Source organism: Schistocerca serialis, chromosome 9 (genome assembly GCF_023864345.2).
Source record: "Schistocerca serialis cubense isolate TAMUIC-IGC-003099 chromosome 9, iqSchSeri2.2, whole genome shotgun sequence".
In the NCBI taxonomy this organism is placed as follows: Eukaryota; Metazoa; Arthropoda; class Insecta; order Orthoptera; family Acrididae; genus Schistocerca; species Schistocerca serialis.
Window position 1 is genome coordinate 158,844,637 of NC_064646.1, and position 19,950 is coordinate 158,864,586.

The window sequence follows — 19,950 nt, forward strand, 5'->3', positions numbered from 1 at the left end:
TTCATCATACACGGCTGGCCATTAAAAGTGCTACACCAAGAAAAAATGCAAATGATAAACAGGTATTCAATAGACAAATATATCATACTAGAACTGAGATGTGATTACATTTTCACGCAATTTGGGTGCATAGGTCCTGAGAAATCAGTACCCAGAACAACCACATCTGGCCGTAATAACGGCCTTGATGCGCCTGGGCATTGAGTGAAACAGAGTTTGGATGGTGCGTACAGGTACAGCTGCCCATGCAGCTTCAACACGATACTACAGTTCATCAAGAGTAGTGACTGGCATATTGTGACCAGCTAGTTGCTCAGCCACCATTGACCAGACGTTTACAGTTGGTAAGAGATTTGGAGAATATGCTGGCCAGGGCAGCAGTCGAACATTTTCTGTATCCCGAAACGCCCGTACAGGACCTGCAACATGCGGTCGTGCATTATGCTGCTGAAATGTAGGGTTTCGCAGGGATCGAATGAAGGGTAGAGCCACGGATCGTATCACATCTGAAATGTAACGTCCACTGTTAAAAGTACCGTCAATGCGAACATGAGTTGACCGAGACGTGTAACCAATAACACCCTATACCATCACACCGGGTGATGCGCCAATATGGCGATGACGAATACACGCTTCCAATGTGCGTTCACCGCGATGTCGCCAAACACGGATGCGACCATCATGATGCTGTAAACAGAACTTGGATTCATCCGAAAAAATGACGTTTTGTCATTCCTGCATCCAGGTTTGTCGTTGAGTACACCATTGCAGGCGCTCCTGTCTGTGATGCAGTGTCAAGGGTAACCGCAGCCATGGTCTACGAGCTGATAGTATATGCTGCTGAAAACGTCGTCGAACTGTTCGTGGAGATGGTTATTGTCTTGCAGACGTCCCCATCTGTTGACTCAGGGATCGAGACTTGGCTGCACGATCCGTTACAGCCATGCGGATAAGATGCCAGTCATCTTGACTGCTAGTGATACGAGGCCGTTGGGATCCAGCACGGCGTTCCGAATTACCCTCTTGAACACACCAATTCCATACGATAAACCGCAATCGCGATGGGCTACAATCCGACCTTTATCAAAGTAGGAAACGTGATGGTACGCTTTTCTCCTCCTTACACGAGGCATCACAATAACGTTTCACCAGGCAACGATGGTCAACTGCTGTTTGTGTATGAGAAATCGGTCGGAAACATTTCTCACGTCAGCACGTTGTAGGTGTCGCCACCGGCGCCAACCTTGTGCGAAGCTCTGAAAAGCTAATCATTTGCATATCACAGCATCTTCTTCCTGTCAGTTAAATTTCGCGTCTGTAGCACGTCTTCTTCGTGGTGTAGCAATTTTAATGGCCAGTAGTGTATGTTACTCTATGATGCGCAGTTTTTTGTATGAAGGATTTTATGTAGACGAGCTGATAAATCATACACGGCGAAAGATTAATGAACAACGTCGTCTTACATTTTGCAATTTTTTTTTTAATTTCCCGCCTATAGTCGGTACTTTTGATGAACATAGTGGTCCTTTTGAATATAGTTGTACCACTGTACCGGCCTACTAACTTTGTTCGTAGTGTGTTAGACGACAATGATTGAAAATTTACGATATTTTTTGTCCCTTGCTTTTAGGTCCTTTTTTAAACAACCAGTCCATAAATTTCTATAAAACTGGATCTTGCAACAATCGGCAGTAGGCCTACTCTTGCTGCAGTCTTGAATTTTTTTCCTCCGAAGTAGGACTCCGTAACGAACATTCCATAGACTAAGAGCGTTGAAGCCAGTCATGACATTTTAATACAATATGACGGACTACATCATCGAAAAAATTTTAAGTTACAACATTCCGTCGTAATTACTGAATCGGATTTTGTGAAATTATGTGCAGAAGTTTTGAAAGTAAAATAAAGTCTTACCACAAGTCGTTGCCAAATCTTGCACACCGTTAAATATAACTCATATACTTCATTTACCGAATGAAAGGTAACTCACCGTAATATATCTCTTTAAAGTGCTATCCTTCTCAGTTTCTTTAGGTCTTCGTAGATATATTTAAGGAAAATTTTTTCATACATTACGCATCTTTTAGCGATCATTATTTATGTCGTATGCGTTAAACAGGCAGTAGGTAGACCACGAGACCAATATTATAGTCGATGCTCTCTGTTAGAATAGCCTTCATGTCGCTTTGTGTCACCTTTCGGTAATCGCGGAAGAGACCACTGCAAAACGTAAACGGTACAGGAATGACCTAGACGTAACCAAGCTTCTGGTACTACAGAAAAAGGTTGCACATTCAATAGTGGGGAAAAACCAGGAACATCGCCATGTTGACATTTGTAGCCCTTGCAAGTGTATATACGTTGAACATTAATAAAATCGACAAACTGAAGGGACGCATTCTTGACTGGAAATGAAGGGAAAAAGGTCAGATGGACATGTGCCCGGAAATGAATCGTTGCCATGATAAATGGCGGTGACAAATGACAGTTCCTTGACGTGTGTTCCTTGTGTGTTGCAGGCTGTGTGATGGACGCAGGGTACTGTAAGCAGCAGAATGGTCCACTATTCATGTCGGAAACGAGGGGAGAAGGTGTTTGTGTAAGGCCAACAAGACAGAACCGGTCGAGATCACTTAACAAACATTTGAAGCCCATTTTGGGCGTCTGTGTGGTAATGGGACATTTCAGACAGACGAACGTGCAGGTAGGCGGCAGACTGTGTGCACACCAGATAATGAGTGGGCTTCTACAGGATATTGAGATGAACCATGATACAAGTTCCAGGCTATCCTGGGCTTACATTTCAGCAAAAGAATGCCCGCCCGCACAAAAATGGCCCTGAGCACTATGGGACGCAACTGCTGAGGTCATTAGTTCCCTAGAACTTAGAACTAGTTAAACCTAACTAACCTAAGGACATCACAAACACCCATGCCCGAGGCAGGATTCGAACCTGCGACCGTAGCGGTCTTGCGGTTCCGGACTGCAGCGCCTTTAACCGCACGGCCACTTCGGCCAGCCCGCCCGCACATACTGAGAGTTTTTTTCTGCTTGTCCCCGTGCTTGGCAAACCCTTCCTTGGGCAACAACATGGCCGGATCTCTTCCCAGCTGAGATCGTTTGGAGCATTGTGGGCAGGTCCCGCAAACCATCTCAGGATTTTGACGATATCACGCTACAATTGGACAGTATTTGGCACCATATCCTTCTTGAGAACAGCCAACAACTGTATCAATCAGTGCCAAGCCAAATAACCGTTTGCATAAGGACTGGAGGTGGACCAACGCGTTATTGACTTACTCAGTTTGTGGCTCTGCTTCTCACGGATAAAGCGTCAATTTCTTCCGAAATTTTAATGATTCGTTTATCTATACATGTACATCTCACCTACCGATTTCCGTCCGATTCTGATGATTATTTCATGATGCGTTGTCTTTTTCTGTTTTTATAAGTAAGAAATCTGTATGTAAGGAAGGATAGAATTTCTGAGTCGCGAGCGCAAGTGTTTTGGCGTCGTAATACAAACTGTTTTTTAGCAATTTGATTGCTGTGGAGTTTCTAGTCGTGACTCAGCGTAAGTGCTGAGGTGCAGTTGTGCGAACTTTCGAAAACTGGTCCCGAGTTCACATACCGTAGGGAACGTTCACAGCTAGAATGGTGTTTACACACCTGCCGCGAAATACCGTGCAATAACTGACAGCAATTGTATGAAGTCTCTAATATGCTAACGAACTCGATTAAAGCTTGCGCTGTTGACTTCATTGCTTTGTGCAGTCGCTATTGTTCTACGTACCAACCGTGAGCTGTTCGAATGAGATAATACTGCTGTTGAAGTTCGTTATCCGCCTCCAAACTGAACCTAAAGCGCGCTTCCGCTATACAGAATATGTGGATGACGAAAGGTAAAGAGCTCGTGGGCACACAGTAAGCAAGAATCTCTACTGCCAAGAGTACTGCATCGTCGAGATCACCAAGGACTCAGAAATACACATGACACTGGGGAGCAATATAGTGGGACAAAATGAATCAACATCTAGTGCATCAGTTATACACAGTAACTGACTTGAAATCTGAAGAATTCCAATTTGTATGACTCAGTTCTGGCCGAGCGGTTCTAGACGCTTCAGTCTGGAACCGCGCGACTGCTAAGGTCGCAGGTTCGAATCCTGCCTCGGGCATGGATGTGTGTGATGTCCTTAGGTTAGTTAATGTTAAGTAGTTCTAAGTTCAAGGGGACTGATGACCTCAGAAGTTAAGTCCCATAGTGCTCAGAGCCATTTGAACCATTTGACTCAGTTCCATCTGCTTAAAACCAATTATATTGCTCTGATGATATCGGTAACTGAAGGAAATACTGTAACTGCTGTTTTCTTTTCTATCAATATTCTCACCACTGCTGCATCTTCGGGCTTTTCTTTTCTGTAGTAGCTGGATTATTATCTGTTTGTGTGCAGCACACTCTGTCTCGAACTCTGGCAGAAAACCCAAAGAGGTTCTGGTCGTATGTAAAGTACGCCAGTGGCAAGACACATCAATAACTTCACGGCGCGATAGCAATGGAAATGTTACTGATGACTAATGACAGTGCCACGAAGGTAACTCTTACTTAACACAATTTTCCGGAATTCCTTCATCAAAGAAGACGAAGCAAATATTCATTAGATTTGAAAATTGGACTTTAATATTTCTTTGGAAAGTTGGCCACTGATTCTGCTACTGTGTGCATACACAAACTCTGAATCTGAGATATTATTAGAGCGAGTGGTAGCGAGCAAAGTGTGTTAAGAGTAGTCGGACGCAGCCTGCAGTAGAGGGATGCCACGCACGTGAGAGGTCGCAGCGATGCCGTGACCGTGCTAGTAGCGCCCGGAAGAGACTTTGGTAATGATTGAGGATTTCTGGTAATTTGCCTTTTTGCTGCATGTAGTTACTGCTTGCTTGTGCACTGAAAGGATTTTGTCAGATCTGTATAAGCAAAAATTGAGAGTAATTTTCGTATCTTCGTTATGACCAGATATGTAATTATTGATTATAGACATTGTGGAATAATTAAGTGTTGCTAATCAAACAGTTGAGGAAAAGGGAAGGTCCGTGTAATTTCTACATCTACATCTACATTTATACTCCGCAAGCCACCCAACGGTGTGTGGCGGAGGGCACTTTACGTGCCACTGTCATTACCTCCCTTTCCTGTTCCAGTCGCGTATGGTTTGCGGGAAGAACAACTGCCGGAAAGCCTCCGTACACGCTCGAATCTCTCTAATTTTATATTCGTGATCTCCTCGGGTGGTATAAGTAGGGGAAAGCAATATATTCGATACCTCATCCAGAAACGTACCCTCTCGAAACCTGGACAGCAAGCTACACCGCGATGCAGAGCGCCTCTCTTGCACAGTCTGCCACTTGAGATTGCTAAATATCTCCGTAACGCTATCACGCTTACCAAATAAGCCTGTGACGAAACGCGCCCCTCTTTTTTGGATCTTCTTTATCTCCTCTGTTAACCCGACCTGGTACGGATCCCACACTGATGAGCAATACTCAAGTACAGGTCGAACGAGTGTTTTGTAAGCCACCTCCTTTGTTGATGGACTATATTTTCTAAGGACTCTCCCAATGAATCTCAACCTGGCATCCGCCTTACCAACAATTAATTTTATATGATCATTCCACTTCAAATCGTTCCGTACGCATTCTCCAAGATATTTTACAGAAGTAATTGCTAATTGTGTTTGTTCTGCTATCATATAATCATACAATAAAAATCCTTCTTTCTATGTATTCGCAACATTGCATTTGTCTATATTAAGGGTCAATTGACACTCCCTGCACCAAGTGCCTATCAGCTGCAGATCTTCCTGCATTTCGCTGCAATTTTCTAATGCTGCAACTTCTCTGTATACTACAGCATCATCCGCGAAAAGCCGCATGGAACTTCCGACACTATCTACTAGGTCATTTATACATATTGTGAAAAGCAATGGTCCCATAACGCTCCCCTGTGGCACGTCAGAGGTTATTTTAACGTCTGTGGACGTCTCTCCATTGAGAACAACAAGCTGTGTTCTGTTTGCTAAAAACTCTTCAATCCAGCCACACAGCTGATTTGATATTCCATAGGTTCTTACTTTGTTTATTAGGCGACAGTGCGGAACTGTATCGAACGCCTTCCGGAAGTCAAGGAAAATGGCATCTACCTGGGAGTCTGTATCTAATATTTTCTGGGTCTCATGAACAAATAAAGCGAGTTGGGTCTCACACGACCGCTGTTTCCGGAATCATCAGTTTTCTGAATGTAGTGAACGAAAAGGTTTTATTAGTTTATTTAATTTCTTTTTACGTTGCTTTCATCTTGTTGATTATACCTCTCCTGATCATTCAATTTCTATATGTAAAAAAAAGGGTAGTATTTGTGACCACACATTGAACTCTGCATGGATCACAGTATTTCTTTTGAGTTTTTTTAGCATGTCACCGAATGCAGAATATTCGCACAGTTGCAGCGGCAAGAGGAGGTGAGTTGACTGTTGAAAGTAGCAGTGTTACTGTATCAATTGTTAGGAGATGCTAGAGAATATTTTTACAATCGCAGTCGGATACAAGAGAATTTCATTTTTCATGATTGTTGGGAAAACAGGAAGAGTAATATATTTGTTACCTTATTGCCATATTTTACGTTATATACAGGGTGGTCAGAAAATGTGTGAAATGCTTATAGGGATGTTACAGGGCAGGTTGTACTGAGACATAAATGTCAAGAAAAATAATTCGATATGTTGCTCCGTTTCCGAGTTATTTAGCGTAGATTGTAGCCAATTGGGGCGTCGCGCGCTCACACTGAAGCGGCCTGCCAGGGGCGGTGTTGCCCAACGAGTGCTTTGTCTCGTTAGCTGAAACTCGAATTTACGCGAGCGACAATCTGATTGGCTAACTTCAATGCTAAATAACACGGAAACGGCGCAATGTATCGCATTTTTTCTTAACATGTATGTCTCAGTACAATCTGCCCTAGAACATCAAGACAAGCGTTTCAGAAATTTTCTGACCACCCTGTATATATATATATATATATATATATTATTTATCAGGTGAATTTTTCTTTTTTTAGAGCATGATTCTTTCTCCCAGGGATATTATCTTTTCTTATCACTTTTACTTACGTGCATAAGTAAATATGAATCGGGTTCTTGAAGGGCCGCTGTTATTCATGTACCAACTTTAGATTTTGAACGTGATAACTAAGATATAGTTGCCGTTAACTGAATTGAATGTAATTTTGTTAATTTCTATTTATTGATTGCAAAGCAAGGCTCGAGAGAATTTCGATTGTTGCCGTGGAGCGGCCAAGATAAAACTTATTGAAGTCATGGAATCTGTATAATTTAAAAAAAAATGAACTTTAAGGTAAATTAATTATCTGTTACAATTTACAAAAGGTTCTTACAACTAAATCGCTCGCATTTACTGTTACTATTAACGATGAAAAATAATTTAATACTTCAGCGCGTAATGGCCGACCAGAGGCTTCATCGGAAGATGAGTTTCCCGAAGTGCAAATTACTGAAAAAATGCTTATTAAAAAAAATTAGCCATTGCGAGCATTTGAGGTGAGAACTATTACAAAGAAATTCACTTTGTGATAACAATAATTAGTTTATTTTAGCAGAATACAGAATAACTTACATAAAATACGTGTAGCCGCTCAATGGCTGCCTTCCATATCGCGAAACAAAACAGTGTGTGTACAATAAAGTACGTCCTTCCTCCTCGGCCGTACAATCGCATCTCTTTACGATCCCTTTTTATTTTCATAGACATCTTTTAAATAAAGATGTTTATCTTAAATTATCGCTGCATATCAGTTGTTTCAAGAACATTAATTGTACCTTTTATACTAATTATATTCATTAATTACGTTAACTACGGTTTACAACTTATAAAAAGTCAATATTTATGTGACGTACCATCACTCAGTGTTACTGTATTAATTGTTAGGAGACGCTAGAGAAAATTTTTACAATCGCAGTCGGATACAAGAGAATTTGATTTTTCATGATTTATAGGAAGATAGGAAGAGTGAAACGTCCCCTTAGAAAAATTATACATGACTGTGCTTAAACTGACACACAATATTCTTTAGCGCAACGCAGTCTGACTTTCAATAATCCCTACAAGAGAATGGCCCTGACTAAATTAACCTATACCTTTCACAAATCACTTACCTCACAAAAATCTTCGTTACTCGAACTACTGCAATACAGCTAGCGCCAATACTGCCAGCTAAATAAAAGATTCTAGCTACTGAAGGCACTAACTACTAATAGGGATAGTTAGCAAATGAAAGATTTTAATGGAGAACAAACGATATATCTACCTTAATAGTGCTCAAAAGTCATAATATATATATATCAGTTCATGACATCCAGTCTTACAAATGTACTGTCTCTGACGGACACATGTCCAGATCATCAGCTTTCAAAACTCCGCCATTTGTCTCCCCACATCCACCACTGCTGGCGGCTCACCTCCAAATGCGTAACACTACATGCTGTTAACAGCCAACTGGCGAATATTCCAATAATGCAAACCGGCCACAGACTGCATACAGCACAGTCAGTGATTTTCATATAGAGCGCTACATGGCGTTACCAACATAAAAACCTAAACAGCCTACTTACATAGCCCCCATGCTCCCCAAAAACAATTTTACAAATTGTTTTGGGCAGTGTCCAATACATATTTGAAAAAAAATTTCATAATTACAATAACAAAGAAATCAAATGCACACACTTATTGATAAAATGTTGGTCAAAAGCTAAAATTTTCTCACAGTCCATAAAGACAGTCCTGATCATTCATCACAGTAAAATTGCAGTGTTTTTTTTTTTTTTTTCAAAGTCTGAGCAGTAAAAGAAAATTCACACGGAAGTAGTGGATTTCCATGCAGTCTTGAAGAAGTAGTGTTGTCCTTCCAACGGAAAGACAGTGCTGACTCTTGACATGCAGACAGGTAATGAGCCACAACAGAGCAAACCCACCGCAGAGTCAGTCGAAGTTTTGAAGAATATTGGTAGGTAGGTCATCATAGAGCAGACCCACTGTAGTCCTGGTAGAGATTATGGTATTGGTGGGCCACCAGAGGTGCAGACGCACTGCAGTCCTTGTAGAAATAATGGTATTGGTGGGCCATCAAAAATGCAAACCCACTGTAGTCCTTGTAGAGACGACCAGCAGCCATCTGTTGCGACTGTGCAGGTACACAATCACCATCGAAGTCTTGCGGACAACATAGCAAGTCCATAAACCACCACTTGTGCACTCACAAAATTTTTGGAATTGTCCTTAGAACCAGCAATGCTGTTAATCAGTCCGTTGCTGAATTATTAACACACGTCCAAACACTAACAGTCCTCTTTTTTTTCACATATTGTGCATGTACTATGACCAACAGAAATGTGTGCAGTGAAATGAATGCTTACAAGTTACTTAATTTGATGCACTGGTGTCAATTACAATTTTATAACATGAGAATACAATAACAAAGGTACAAAATACATCATTAAACAACATAACAATACAGATAACATTTGTAGTAATACAGGCTTTACAAAAGAATCGAAATAACATATACATCAGTGTTACAGGAATTATGACATAAGTACCTACATAAAAGATCAGAATAACTTTTGAAACATCAACTTCACACATGAGCATTAAAACAAAACAGAATAAATAATGTCTAAACATCTTTACAAAGTAAATAACATAAGAAAAATTCAACAATATAACTCTTATCAGCTAAAGACATCAAGACAGGAAAAACACAAATACACAAGGGTACACAAACACATAGCGGAATAACACAAAAGGAAAGGACAGGGTTTGTTTTACTGCAGTATTTTCCAACCAAAACTGTCTTTACTTCTTGGAGATCTCACTTCATTCATCATTATTCCCAAAAAGTCCTACCGATACCTGCTTTCTGTATTCTGTTCATATCATCATTCAAAATAATTATTCCTCATTGTACAGTACCCGTTTGTTACAAACTTTTTTCGTATAACTTCTCAATGCATTTCTTCCAATTCATCGAAACTCATTCTTTTGCATGGTCTACCCCCTATTAAGCTAACTTAAATCTACTGAGCTCATATATATATATATATATATATATATATATATATATATATATATATATATATATATATATATATATATATATATATATATATATGCAGCAACACACAATAAATTAACACAAACAGCAATGACAAAAAAATGCAAATTGGCAAAGCAAGCAGCAGTAAATCTAAATTAGCAGAGCAAATGCAACATTACAACTAATATGAGCCAATGTGCAGCAACAAGAAAAATAAACCAGTAGTAAAACTGGCTTAACAGAGTAATACAAAGTCAAATTCAGTAACACTATGCCTCGCAAACAGCAGCAGCAAATGCTATAACTTATACCTAAACATGGCAAAGCTCAAGCAGAAAAAATATTACACTAAAGACAACAATGTAGATAAGGGAAATGTCTATTTGCATCATAATGTCTATGTAATTAAAGCGGTGCACCACAACTTATTCTACAAAAGAAATTACCAAGTACTTGAAAAGAAAATTATGTATGCAATTCCTGTGAAGGGAAATGTCTTTTTGTGCACCTTCGTTTTTTTTAAGTAGACCATAAAGTTATTATTTACTGGATCTGTAGGCATAAAATATCTATATTTAGCCGGCCGCGGTGGCCGAGCGGTTCTAGGCGTGGAGTCCAGAGCCACGTGACTGCTACGGTCGCAGGTTCAAATCCTGCCCCGGGCATGGATGTGTGTGCTGTACTTAGGTTACTTAGGTTTAAGTAGTTCTAAGTTCTAGGGGACTGATGACCTCAGCTGTTAAGTCCCATAGTGCTCAGAGCCATTTGAACCATCTATATTTAACCAATGCTGCAGTGCAGCTAGAAACTAGATATCAAGCGAAATGAGCAAATATATATATAAAGCAACGTATGAAACGTCATTCAGTAGGCAAATGGCGTCTCCAAAGGCAGAAAAAATCTCTCAACTAGAAAGACAATAGATGTAAAATGTTTCTCATCATTTCATTAGGCATTTTAGTAAATATCATAAATTAAGAGCTCCACAATGTAATCATATGTTTTCAAGTTTGAGCGTGTCGTATTTGCAATGCTTTCTACAAAGAAATGTCAATAGCGAAGATAATGGCTCCTTTTTTTCTCCACCTAATGGCTTTCTTTTTTCAGACGACTATCTCTCAGCTGGGCGCCCAAAACGCATTACGTCACGGTCACTTACCTTTCTTACCGAAATATTTACGACTACAGTTTCCGCTACAGTGACAGTCTCATATAAAAATTTCACAGGTCGAGAATTTGCGTTACAAATGTATAGAAACAAAATCCTATAAATATAACCGCGTCCAAAAATGTTCGCCGGTGTTGTGATACATACACGCATTTACACACATTTCATAACTCTTAATGTACGATTCTTGGTTTCCAAAATCCTTTTTCACAAATCAGAGTCCCTAACCACTACTCATTATTCCTAACCTTATTACACATATACATGTTCGTCGACACGTCAATCTTGCGTTGACACTTCAATATTTCATCATAATAAACACGTAGCATAATCAGATTCCTCATATAGCATCAGCGTATTGATCATAAACATACCTCAGCAGCATAATACACATCGTCATCGTAATAATATCATAACACCTCAGTCAAATCTCAAAATCGTCATAGCTTCCTCCAATAATTTATAAACCTAAAATAAATTCTCTGCTCACTTCAATAGTGTCATCTACCTCAACTGTACTTTAAAAATCATGGTCCCATACCAAATATATCATTCAAAGCTCTCATAGTATCACTATGGTTCCAAAAAAAATATGAACAGTTCACAAAGCACAGACAAAATGCAATTTCATAAGTGTGAAGTTATCCAAATGTGTAATTGCATAAATATGTTTCACTGACATAGTAAAAAAAAAAGTTTTTTTCTCTGTTAAATAATCAGATAGCTGTATAATTCTGTGTTATAGAAACATGGTACCGATGTGTAAAGTTGTAAAAGCAATACTATATTAGCTAGGGCTCCTTGTGCTTGCCAAACACATGGTACACAAAGTAAGCGTGTACCCCCCTGAGGATTAATGTAATTACACCCTCAGATGTTACAGATTACAGCAATGGAATGAAATATATCATGGAAAACCTTTGTATCATTGCAATTCAAAAATCTTTAGAAATCAATGTTTTAAGTACAAAATTAATCACTCAAATACGTGTACTGCAGCGCTAAATTGTGCGTCTTGTTGTAAGATAATCTCTGTCATTACCTAAGGGTAAAAAATGTGCCAAGTGTCGTAATTTACGTCGTCCGTAAGCAAAGTTCTGTAGAAGTCAATGTCCTTACCTCATAATAAACAAAGTGAATTGCTATGCGTATAGATATCGTAGTTGTTACGCTTATTGCCATGATGAAGTAAGTACTGTACTGCAATGTATTGTGCTACAGAAAAGGCTGTCTCATTGTAGTTATACCATAAAAGTTACTACTAAAACATGTTTTACTTTCCAGAAGAATTCAGAAAACCTGTGCAGATATAAAACAGATACACCGCAAAAGCAACAATGTGAATTGTGTCACATATTAGTAGCGTCGTGATATAATCGTGTAGCTGTCAAAGAAACCAAATACTAAGTAATCTTTAATCTCACAGAAAGTGCTTCAAATAAAGAATGTTGCATTAAAATCTCATTAGCTGTACATGTTCTAAGTATGTAAGCCATATATTCGTTACGTAATTGTGCAACTAACAAGGAAGAATGTACAAATAACAACACTGTGTCATCTGTTTACTATAACAATGCATTCGTAATTACTGTCTAAATATGTTCGCTAGGTTCTAGACTGGATAGTTTATTTTAAAACATAGTTGCATGTTAACAGTTTCTAAATGTGACAAAGAGTACTAGTAATGTGAAGTGCAAAATTTTATAGCAAAGACTAAGTTAAAAAGCAGATTATCATTCAATAAACGGTTTAGCATCTGAAATGTGGTGCAATATTTTACCCTTTCTAGTGCGCAGAGTTTCCACTTCAAAGCAATTAACATGTGGTATACGTCGGTAAGGATTGCTGGAATTTTTCTCAAGGTTAGCGTCTACGTTATTTTTCTCTGAGCCAGCCGGCGCACGCGGCTGCCTGCGGTGCATGTCCATTTATTATTCCTGTCATCGCGGAATTGTGACGGATGTGACCTGTAATTGTTGTGTTCCTGTTTTCGCGTTCCGCGATTGTCAGTGTAATTTCCAATTCTTGTAACAGTCCCTGAAAAGCTTCAATGTCGTCTTTTCAACGTCCTGCCAAAACAATATGTCGTAAATGTTCAGGCAATTTGATTAAGCAAATGTGGATGAGTTCTGAGGGGCTGTAAGGGTCTGACAGATACTGATTCTTGTGCAACATGTCTTCAAAATATTTCACAAGACTGGAAAATTCAGATTGTTCGAAATGTTTCATCATTATGATGTTATGTTTTACTCGGTCTTGTGTAGCTTGAGACCAATATGCTGAGAGGAAGGCATGATATAATTCTCCTTCACTGTGACAATCGTGAATGACTGATCGTATTCTTACAGCTGGTTCATTCTCTAAGTAGCCACACATAAATTCTAATCTGTGCTCTAATGACCAGTTGGGCGGAAAACAATGAGAGAATTGATGGAGTCACGCTTGTGGATGAATGTCGTTGCCAGAATTCTTAAATGTTTTGAATTTACGTGTAGTAATGAACAACTTATAGTCAAAATCATCACGTCGACGAGTCGCATATCGGTCATTGTTACTTCGTTTCGGCGGTTCAATCTCAAAATTCGGTGCACCTTGCCAATTTCTTTCATAATTTCCGAAATGCCCTGTGTTATTATTTTGCAGCTTTTCCGTATTTCTAAGTCCCTCTTCCCGTGCTGGAGCGCGAGTGTCCTCTGAAATACGTAATTTTTGTATTACTTCTGCCAACTGATCTTGTACTTCCCGGATTTCTCTTTTGTGTTGCGTATTAATTTGATTCTGATTTTGTTTGAATTTCTTAATATGTTCATACTCTTCTGTGTCAGTGATGGCTACAGGTCTTGTGTCATTCAGGTCATCTACCTTTGTAGGTAAGTTAGTGAACTAATCTGAAAGTTCGGCTACTTTCTCTGATAGTGAACTTATTTCCTCAGTGTGTTTTTCTGAACCAAGTTTCAGAGTGTCCATTTGTGTTGTAATCGTATCTACTGTGTCCTTTAAGTTTTGCTGAGTTTTTGTAAGTTGCGTAACCGAATGGGCAGATGCAACTGAGTCTATTTTAGCTTGCAAGGTGTCGTGATTTTGATGGACAATAGTTTGCAGTTCCTTTATGGCTGCTTCGTGATTCTGTAATGCATTTTCATGACGCGAAAAAATAGGTTGGAAATGATCAAAAATTTGTGTTTTTACGTCATTACAGACTTTTTGACATATCGATTCGATTTTATGTAACTCAGTAGTTAAATCTTCACGTGTTTGTTCAAGCGTGGTGTCTAACTTTTGAAGATTTTGTTCCATTGCGTCTAACTGTTGCAGTGTTTGTCTCTAGTGTTGTTCCATTGTGTCTAACTTTTGAAGATTTTGTTCCATTGTGTCTAACTTTTGAAGATTTTGTTCCATTGTTACTACCTTTAGAAGATTTTGTCCCATTTGTTTCTGATTTCGTTCAAGCGTTGTGTCTAACTTTTGTAGCCTTTATCCCATTTGTTGCATTAACTGTAATAACAATGCACCGGTGTCTGAAACATGTTCCTCAGTGCTATTCGGCAGTGCATTGGAACGGCAATATTCGCATTTTCATAAGCAGAAAATGTGTCTTGACTTATTTGAGAAAACGGTGAGGACGCAAAACCTGAATCTACAGTATTTGCAAGATTGTGTCCTGTCATTTAGGATTCCTGAGGTGAGCTGTTGCCGACCGATCGATCGATAATGCTTCCCTGTTCACTAACTGTTTCACTGTCTACACCATTATTTGCAGCCTGCTCCATTTCCCTAAGCACAATTACCAAATTACTACTTTGAACATTAGTTAATTCATTACACGGTGGCGCTAACACACTGCTTTCTTCACTGTCATTTCTCAGTTTACTTTGGAGCCTAGTATTACGTTTTTCACACGCCATTATTGTCACAATATTTCACACGACAACACAGAAAAGCACAATTTGAAGAGCAAAATAAGAAAACACATTAACATAGCAATGAAATTAATATCTCGTTAATTGCTAGTGCAGCTGCGAAATGCTTGGTGCAAATCTACCTGCATGCCACAACTGTTTTGCTGCACAACAATGAAAGCCTGCAGCTACAAAGGAGATTCTCTCTACAATTACGCACTAGCAATAAACAAAAGTTACACTAATTGCACAAACTACGAGAAAAAATCAGAAGATTCCAGTAATGTATCCTCGGCTAAGGTCGACATATGAAACGTTCCTTGGAAAAATTATACGTGACTGTGCTTAAACTGACACACAATATTTTTTAGCGCAACGTAATCTGACTTTCAATAATCCCTACAAGAGAATGGCCCTGACTAAATTAACCTATACCTTTCACAAATCACTTACCTCACAAAAATCTTCGTTACTCGAACTGCTGCAATACAGCGAGCGCCACTACTGCCAGCTAAATAAAAGATTCTAACTACTAAAGGCACTAACTACTGATAGGCATAGTTAGCAAATGAAAGATTTCGATAGAGAACAAACGATGTATCTACCTTAATAGTGTTCATGACATCCAGTCTTACAAATTTACTGTCTCTGATGGACACACGTCCAGATCATCAGCTCTCAAAACTCCGCCATTTCTCTCCCCCATCCACCACTGATGGCGGCTCACCTCCAACTGCGCAACGCTACGTGCTGTTAACAGCCAACTGCCCAACGCTACAACGGCGAATATTCCAACAATGCAAACCAGCCACAGGCTGCACACAGCACAGTCAGTGATTTTCATATAGAGCGCTACATGGCGTTACCAACATAAAAACCTAAACAGCCTACTTACAAGAGTAATATATTTCTGTTTCTTTTTTTCCTCAATCAGAGTACTAATATTATCAGAGATGAAGGTTTGCACATTTCCGTACGTCTTTCACCAGAACAATTGTAAAATATTGAATTGAACAACTTTCAGAAAGAAGAACAAGAGCCAAGCAGAACAATTCAAATACTCTTGGTGTAGTGAAGCTTCAGTAACTTAATTTATTTATGAACGTCATGTTCCACAGGACGAAATTGCGGAGCAAATCATCAAGGTCAAGGAATGTGTTAGTACATGAAATTACAACATAAAAATAATAACAGATAAAAATAAAATCTTTATGAACCGGAAAAAATCAGTCCATATGCTTCAGTAAACACAAGCAAGAATACAAGAAGAATCAGCTTAATTTTTCAAGGAAATCCTAGGCAGAACAGAAGCAGTGACCCATGAGGAAACTCTTCAGTTTCGATTTGAAAGTGCGTGGATTACTGCAAAGACTTTTGAATTCGGGTCGTAGCTTATTGAAAATGGATGGAGCAGTATACTGCACACCTTTCTGCACAAGAGTTAAGGAAGTCCGATCCAAATGCAGGTTTGATTTCCGCCGAGTATTAACTGAGTGAAAGCTGTTTGTTCTTGGGAATTATATTGTTAACAAGAAATGACAATAAGGAATATATATATTGAGAGACCAGTGCCAAAATACCCAGACTCGTGAACAGGGGCCGGCAAGAGGTTCGTGAACTTACACCACTTATTACCCGAACCACTCGTTTCTGAGCCAAAAATATCCTTTTAGAATGGGAAGAGTTACCCCGAAATATAATATTATACGACATAAACAAATGAAAATAACCCAAGTAGACTAATTTTCGTGTCGAACAATCACTCAGTTTATATACCGTTAGAATATAAAAATGACAGCATTGAGTCTTTAAACGAGATCCCGAACGTGGTCTTTCCACGACAGTTTACTATCTATCCGAACACCTAGAAATTAGAACTGTTCAGTTTCACTAATCATACGCCCATTCTGTGAAATTGAATCGTCAGGGGCCGGCCGGTGTGGCAGAGCGGTTCTAGGCGCTACAGTCTGGAACCGCGCGACCGCTACGGTCGCAGGTTCGAATCCTGCCTCGGGCATGGATGTGTGTGATGTCCTTAGGTTAGTTTGGTTTAAGTAGTTCTAAGTTCTAGAGGACTGGTGACCTCAGATGTTAAGTCCCATAGTGCTCAGAGCCATTTGAACCATTTGAAACGTCAGGTTTTGTTGAATTGTGTGTTAGAAACTGTAAAATCTGAGTTTTACTGTGTTTTAGCGTCAGTTTATTTTCTACAAACCATGAACTTAGGTCATGAAGTGCACTATTTGAAACCGAGCCAATGTTGCACAGAACGTGCTTTACTTCAAGCTAGTGTCATCAGCAAACAGAAATATTTTAGAGTTACCCGTTAACGTACGCCACCCAGATCCTACATCACAGCCATTCTCAAGGTTCTGCATAATGCCCTTTTGCTGTCTGTTCCTAAAATAAGATGTGAATGAATTGTGAGCTACTCCCCGTATTTCCTAATGGTCCAACTTCTACAGCAATAATTTGTGATAAACACAATCAAACCCCTTAGTTAAATCAAAAAATATGCCTAGCGTTCGAAACCTTTTGTTTAACCCATCCTGTACGTCATGGAGAAAAGAGAACATAGCATTTTCAGTTGTTAAACGACTTCCAAAGACGAACTGTACATTTGATAGCAAACCGTGTGATACAAAATGATCAATTATCCTTACATACACAGCCTTTTCAATAACTGTAGCAAACACTGACTGCGTAGAAATAGGTCTAAAATTGTCTACATTATCCCTTTCACCCTTTTAATAAAGCGGCTTTACTACTTAGTAATTTAATCGTTCAGGAAACTGACCATCCCTAAAGGAAAACTTACAAATGTGGCTAACAGGTGCAGCATAGTACTTTAATATTCTGTTAGGCAATCTATAATATCCATAAGAGTCCTTAGCCTTCAGCGATTTAATTATTAACTCAATCTCCCCTTTGTCGGTATGACAGAGGAGTATTTCAGACATCAATCCCGGAGAGGCATTTGCCAAGAAAGTTATATGGTTCCCTGTAGAAAGTAAATTTTTATTTAATTCACCAGCAATGCTCAGAAAATGATTGTTAAATACTGTACATTTATCAGTAACAGAAATATTTTTACTACGAACTGACTTTATATCGTCGGCCTTGTGCTGCTTCACAACTGACCATAATGTTTTAATTTTATCCTGTGAATTAGCTATTCTGTTTGCATAATAAATGCAAAGTCTCCAGTCCAGATGATTTACCTATTAGGATCCTGTCAGAGTATGTGGATACAACAGCTCCATACTTAATCATATACAACCACTTACTCGAAAGATCCGTATCTAAAGACTGGAAAGCTGCACATGTTATACCACTACTCAAGAAAGGGATAGGAATAATCTACTGAATTACAGACCCATATCACAATCGTCGATTTGCAGTAGGATTTAGTAACATACACTGCGTTCGAACATTATGAATTACCTAGAAGAAAACGATTTATTGACGAAGAGCCAATGCGGATTCAGAAAATATTGCCTCGTGGAACTCAAATAGCTCTTTATTCCCACGAAGTAATGAGTGATGTCTACAGAGTATGTCAAAATTATTAAATATTTATAGATTTCGAGAGGGTTTTCCACATCGTTCTTCAAAAGTGCGTCTTATCAAATTACGTGTGACAGAGTATCGTCTCAATTGTGTGATTGAATTCATGACTTTGTGTGATAAGACTCACTAGGTCGTAGTATAACGTTTTTAGGACAAGAGACCGTGTGGTATTGGGTTGCAAGGCACACATGTCTCTCAGTTCAGTTAACTTACACGTTGTGTGTAGTCGATTCTCTTCTCTGGGTAATCAGCTACGTCGATCTCTCAAAAGTTTCTTCTCCGAACACTATAGTGGATTACAGGAATTTATTAAGCTAGTTCTCTATTCTTGAAATAATTTGTGTACTCGTGGAACACTTTCAGTTCTTTCTTGGTATTTTCATCTCTCAACAGAAAGCAACATTTATTCTTTTTCATATAATTAAGTAAACTCTGGCAAGCCAACTGGTGTCTTTAAACGTCAGACTCGATAAAACACAAATACAATATTATAGTAACAATCCAATAATTTACGGACATCACATGCGTCCTGCGTCATGCATGACTTGAAGTAAGATAAAAGTCTCTAGTCTCAAGCGAGTCCAATACGTGAATGTGCATAGAAATCTATATTCAATTGTTCATTAGTCTTTTTTACAATCAACACAGACACTAACACATCAAAGGATGGTACACAATTATTCCTCGAGTTTCCAACGCGTCTTCTGTGGCGCAGGCGGCAAACACCTGTCGTTGCCAGTGATTCGCCCTTCTTACGGTCTCCTAATAACAAACATCCTACATGCACATAGAAACAGGTGGATCGGTAGAGACGTTCTCACTCTCCCACACTCTTAACTAAAACATCGGGTGTTCTAGACAGTGAAAGGCCAAGTGTTTCTAGAATTTATACCGAAATTCTTGAGGCACTACAGTAGTAACTGATGAAAAGGCTCTGAATAGAACAAAAGTAATATCCGGCGCTCCCCAAGTGAGTGTTTCAGGCGATCTGCTGATCCTGATCTATATAAAAGACTTAGGAGGATATCTGAGCAGCCCTCTTAGATTGTTTTCAGATGATGCTATGACTTGTGAATTCATCAGATGACACGAATCGCCAAATAATTTACCCGATGATGTAGCAAAAGTTTGTCACTATACATTTAATATTCTTG